Here is a 6,000-nt window from a genome sequence, read left to right as displayed (position 1 = left end):
CCAGAAGTCCAAGAACCCGTGGGTCGTTTGGTAACATTTACTGTGTGGACACGGTAACTTTTGGACTTCTTACTGTACACTCTATTTTGTCTGAAAGACAACAAGTTTAGCATTGGTGACAGTGACAGTGGTTTTTAATTCATGTATAGAGATTCTTATGCTACACACAATACAATTATGAGTACATATCACACAATACAAAAAGACAATAATACGATGTAGAATCACAAATGGGGGTTCATTGTGGCCATAATGGGATAATTTTTTAGATTAGATTAGATTCAACTTTATTGTCATTGCACAGAGTACACGTACTAAGACAACGAAATGCAGTTAGTATCTAACCAGAAGTGCAAAAGAGCAGTTAAAGTGCAAGTGTGTGCTGTACAGGTATGTAAAGTGAGGGTGTGCATAAGTAAAGTGAAGATGTGCATATGTAGGGTACGATAAATTACACTGTGAATTACAATGAGTTACAATGATGAGGTAGCGAATTACAATGATGAGGTAGCGGGAATAAATACAGTGAGTGCTAGACAATGAGTAGAGACGGTTCAGAACAGTTCAGTGCAAGGTTAGGTGGCTGAGGGGGTTGGTGTGGCAGTCACAGTCTCTGGGTTGTGTGTGTGGGGGGGGGGACACCGGGGTTGTGAGTTCAGCAGGGTGACCGCTGCAGGGAAGAAGCTTTTCCTGAACCTGCTGGTCCTGGAGCGGAGAACCCTGTAGCGTTTCCCTGAGGGGAGGAGGGAAAACAGTCTGTGGCTGGGGTGAGAGCTGTCCCTCACGATGCTGCACGCCTTCCGCAGACACCTCTTGCTCTGGACAGCCTCGATGGAGGGGAGGGGAGAACCGGTGATGCGTTGGGCGGTTTTCACCACCCTCTGGAGTGACTTCTGGTCCGCGATAGAGCAGCTACCATACCACACCGAGATGCAGTTGGTGAGGATGCTCTCGATGGTGCAGCGGTAGAAGTTCACCAGGATCTGAGGTGACAGGTGGGCCTTCTTGAGTCTCCTCAGGAAGAAATTAGTAATAATCTAGTAATTATACAACACACCAAAGCTTGGTCCTCAGCAAGGTCCAACTCCGGCCATTTGAAAATCATTCTTGTTGAGATTACATTTCAGTATCACCAAATAACCCTGTTGAGTGTGCAGCAGGTCTATACACATATCCCAGCTGTAGAATGGAATGTCATAAGCATCGAAAGCACAGTCATTTCATATGGTAAGGTTTTATCATCTCCTACACTGTTGTAAGTACATATTGGTAATGCTGACATTGGCACCGAGTCATCTTCAAGTTAGAAATGTAAAACAAACTAACGGGTCAGATTCTCCTTCAATTGTTGATGTTAGATGACTAAGACTTGGATGCTTATTTGGCATAGATGTAGTATAGCCCTGACTTGCCAGTGCTGTGGTTTTTGTCTTATGGTAGCTGGAAAGAAAATAGAACAATATTTAGAGTCCATCATTTTTAGAATAACGGTACTTTCATTAAAGAACCTGAAGGTGCTGCAGGCTGCTGCTGCCATTCTGTCACCATTGTAAACATGGAAGTTTACTGTAACCATGCAAATGAACAAGTTTAACAGCCAACTATAAAACTTCACAGCAGAAAGCTGCACAACAGAAGGAGAACAGAGGAAACAGGTAGGATTAATTACTGTTGTATGAATTAAATATAATATTAAGTATCAGCTGAGTCTTGTTTAGTTTATGGTTGGTAGATAATTTCAGGATTTAACTAGCATTATCTAACTAATAAAATATAGGGTAATGTGTATTAATCTTAATTCTACTGATGTGATTTACACAGACAGTGACTGAGCATTAACTTGTTGGGTTCATGACTATGACACCCTTGAACCACATGCAGACCAAGGTAAGCTGTGAGAAATATTAAAATTTATGTTGCATTGCTAAAAGAGTGTTGTTTATTATTTGTTTATTATTTGTTGTTTAGTATTATGATGATTATTGTTGCTATGCGTTAGGGGGGCGCTAGGGTGAAACTCAAGGCAGTCATGCACATATAGGGAGACACCAGAAGAACAGGATGACAGGTGATGCCTCAGATGCTTAAAGTAAGCAACAACTCCTAACATGGTGAAGAGGCGGTTACAGGAAAAGGGAGAGTAGGTTTTTCTCTAGGTGAGGACAGCTCAGAAAAAGGAGGCACTGTGCCAAGAGGCTGGGACCAGCCTGTGCACCAACGAAGGGAGAGCTGAGTCTAAACCATGGTTTCTCCCCAACTTTTTCACCAATCAGATAGTTACAAAAATATATAAAAAACTCTGTGTAACTGCTAAGATAGACACTCTTCTCTGAGACGTTGGCCACAGCTAACTGCTTGCAGACTGTGGTATCAGAGGAGATCCATGTACATGCTGATTTTGATTCTTTAATAGCAAATAAATATTGGTTTAAATGGATAACTTTGAGTGGAGAACTCTTATTGCACATAAACGAATGCGCTGACAAAGCCCATATAGTACAAACACGCATTTCTTTTGTTGGATAGCTATTTTTAATTCATTCAGGTACACCACATAAGACATGAACTTCCGTCATGAACGTTCTTTAGCTATGCAATGGAAAAGCGTAATTGCCAAAAGGGTGTTTTTTGTTTGTGCGTTCCAGCAGGGGCGCAGAAGTGTGTGCGTTTTAATTTGTTTTAAGTTTCAGCAAAAAATTATAGGAACTAGGCCTAACTAAATGTTTCCTATGTCTAAAAGAAAGTGGGCTTTAGTACATAAAAATGTGAGTTTTTGGTTTTGTCAAAATAGCACAAACAAGAAATACTTGACACTATGATGCAACATTTATTATTTAAGGATTTTCTGAACTCCTTTTTTTCAAAACGAATGACTTTTTTTTTTCTTTTTCAAAGGACAATCATGGCATCGCCGGATAACCGATATGTCTCGATTATTTTTTCTTCTGCCATTCCAAAAAGAGTGAAACGAACAGAAAAGATGCATTCTCTCCATTGCCTGTCGTGCCTACGCCGCCTCCTTGCAACAATGGCCGCAGCCATCTGTGCGCGTGGCTGTGCCAGGTGGCCTAAGATTTGACTTTCAAACGTGCTAAATATAGACGTAAAAATAATCAGCGCAATTAGTTTCAGTTTTGGTAAATCACATTGCGTGCGCAAAATGATTCTATTTGCATCTACTCCTCCCAATATTTTGCGCGTTCTGGCAGGCATGCCTATATTGCATATTCATGAAGGCAGAAGCGCAAAATGGATAGCGCATGTTATTTTGCCTGACTGACAGACGCAATCCTTGGTGCGCTCGGTTGGTAGATCAGCATCAACATGTGTTTGCGTGTGCTGTCACGTTTGCGCATGTTTTTACACACGCAAAGCTTTAGTAAATCAGGCCTTTAGTGTGTTGCTTCACTCCCATTTGAACAGTCAGCGTGTCTCCTTCACATTAATAATGACCCTGTGATTTACAGTGTCATTTCACTGCATGAATCAGGGGCCAATAAAATCCTTCTGGTTCCTACAAGACTTTAGGAAAACATCAGGTGTTTTCACTTTACCTGATCAGAGCTCTGAACATGTCCTGATTGTCAACCAATCAGAAGAGAGGCGAGAGGCTCACTGACCTGTTGTTGCTAGAGCTCCAGAGAGAAGCCTGAGAGAGAAGATGGAACAACACTTTGAACAAGAGGAAAATGTGGGGCCTTTAATCATGCCACTGTTCCAAAGCTTTGGGGCGACTACAGTGAACACACGGTCACCCCTAGCCTCAACCAGGGGTCAGCCAGGAGAAGCACATCTGAGGATCTGAGAGATCTGGGGATAGGGAGGGGGCAGGGAAGCTCAGAGAGGTGATGGGGTGCCAGACCATGTAAAGCCTTAAAAACAAATAAAAGAACCTTGAACTATATACTGGTAACCAGTACAGGTGAGATGCTGTCTCTCTTCCTTGTACCAGTTAACAGTCTGGCTGGAGCATTGGTGTAGATGACAGCTGGTGTAGATGAACTGAAAGACAGAAACCTCATAAAGATGATTAGATGTGAAAACAATATCAGTAAAGAGCTAAATCCATAATGTGAAGACAACCTGAGATATAATAAATCATCTCTGAGGTTCAGAGTCTTCTTGTGCTGTATGTTTGTTTCACTTCCTCAATCACAGACTTAATCAGATCAGTCAGAATGCCACTGATTAGATCAATAGTCTAATTGATTATAAATATGATCAATGTGATGACTGCTGTAACCTGGTGAATTCGAATGAATAGCATCTGTTACCCAGGTCACACACGGCTAACAAAGACTCATCAGTTCTGTGGTTTGCTAACAATGAAAAGGAAAGTGGTTTTTAAGTCACTGCTCATCACTGAGTCATGAGTGAAGCTACAAGTGTCATGTTGTAGTAAACAGTTGAGTAGCCTGAACCTGTGTCTCTGTGAGATGCTCATCTTCATCAAAAGCCAATGATGAGTTACAGACATGCTGTACCTCTGGCATTTGACATTTTACACTACTGGAAGAACTTAAGGATTCTTTTTGGGGAATTTTATGCCTCGATTTGATAGAGATCATGGAGACAGGAGAGAGAGCGGAAGACAACATGCAGCAAACAGGAATTAAACCAGAGAGCTGCAGCGTCAGCATCTGCACCCGTGTGACCCCTAACTACTGGACTGCAGGATCTAATGAAGGTTTATAATAATAATGAACTTTATTTATATAGCACCTTTTAAAAACAGTAAAATCCGTCAGAGGACTAACTTTAAACTCTGCTGGAGTCAACCGTCCCTAAAATGGAAACATTATCTGCTGGATCTGAGGAAGCTGAGCAGTTTGACAGTGGTCAGGCTCAGTCAGGCCTGATGACTGAGAATTTTTTTTATGATTATGATAATGTCAGAGTGATGTCAAGGTGATGTCAGAATAATGTCAGGGTAATGTCAGAAAAATGTCAGAATTAGAGCCTGATGACAGTTGCTTGGTTGTTAGATTTGATTAAAACAAGCTCCACACAGTCCCGATGAAACAGATTAGCTCATTAACTGTTATTGATTTATAAACAAGGATGTTTTTTTAACTTGATAATTGAACATTTAGACGTGTGTTAAAGAGAAACAGTCAGATCTGAAACCTGACTTTCAGGTGAGGTTGAGTTTAAAATGTGATTTATTGTTTGTTCAGAGTCACAGTAGATTATTGTGAAATTGTGAAAGCTTATTGATTACTGGACGCTGTGTTATTATCTGTCATGTCTGATAAAGGACTGATCATTTCATTTATAATTTAAAGTCTGAGGAAATGGGACAGATTTAGACAAATGGGATTGATATAGATTATTATAATTATGTTGGGGATTAGAAAGAACACAAAGAATGTGTGTGTAAAAAGTGGTTACCCAGAACACAGGCGATCACGAGGTACCATTTTTATCATCTCTGATGTTTTTTATTGTGAGTCAATGAAATGAAACATACACTTACACAACATATTTAAGTACAGTATGCTGATGATGTGGGATCAGGGAGATTGGCCCTCTTTGAGCTGAAATCAAAAACTGTACAAGATATCAAAAAGCTGAATTCAAGTTTATTCACTGAAAGTTTTGGAAGCTGTAAAGCTGAAATGAAGTCTTTAGCTAAAAGTATGAAGTAGTTTAATTTCAAAGAGGAGAAAGTTTTCAAGGATTTCAACATTATCTCCATTCCTTTCTACAGGAAAGAAATCAGACAAAATGTTTAATATTTAGGAAATGATGAGACATGGCTGAGCTATTGCTTTGTCAGTAATCCCACCAATCAGTGATTGATTCAAATTGGCCTGGTGTCCATTTGTGGCTATTTCCCCCGTTTAGAGAAACAACTGATCATTCAGCTCTTCTTAGTTATCTGGATTAAGAACATCTACGTCTACGTAGCTGGATAGCTTCCCAAATTTATGAAATATTGACACACAAAAATGGCAACAAGTGTGGATGAGACTGACACAGATGGACAGGTTGTTGTAA

The sequence above is a fragment of the Seriola aureovittata genome, chromosome 2 (assembly GCF_021018895.1).
Source record: "Seriola aureovittata isolate HTS-2021-v1 ecotype China chromosome 2, ASM2101889v1, whole genome shotgun sequence".
Classification (NCBI taxonomy): domain Eukaryota; kingdom Metazoa; phylum Chordata; class Actinopteri; order Carangiformes; family Carangidae; genus Seriola; species Seriola aureovittata.
Note: the sequence above shows the minus strand (reverse complement) of the source record.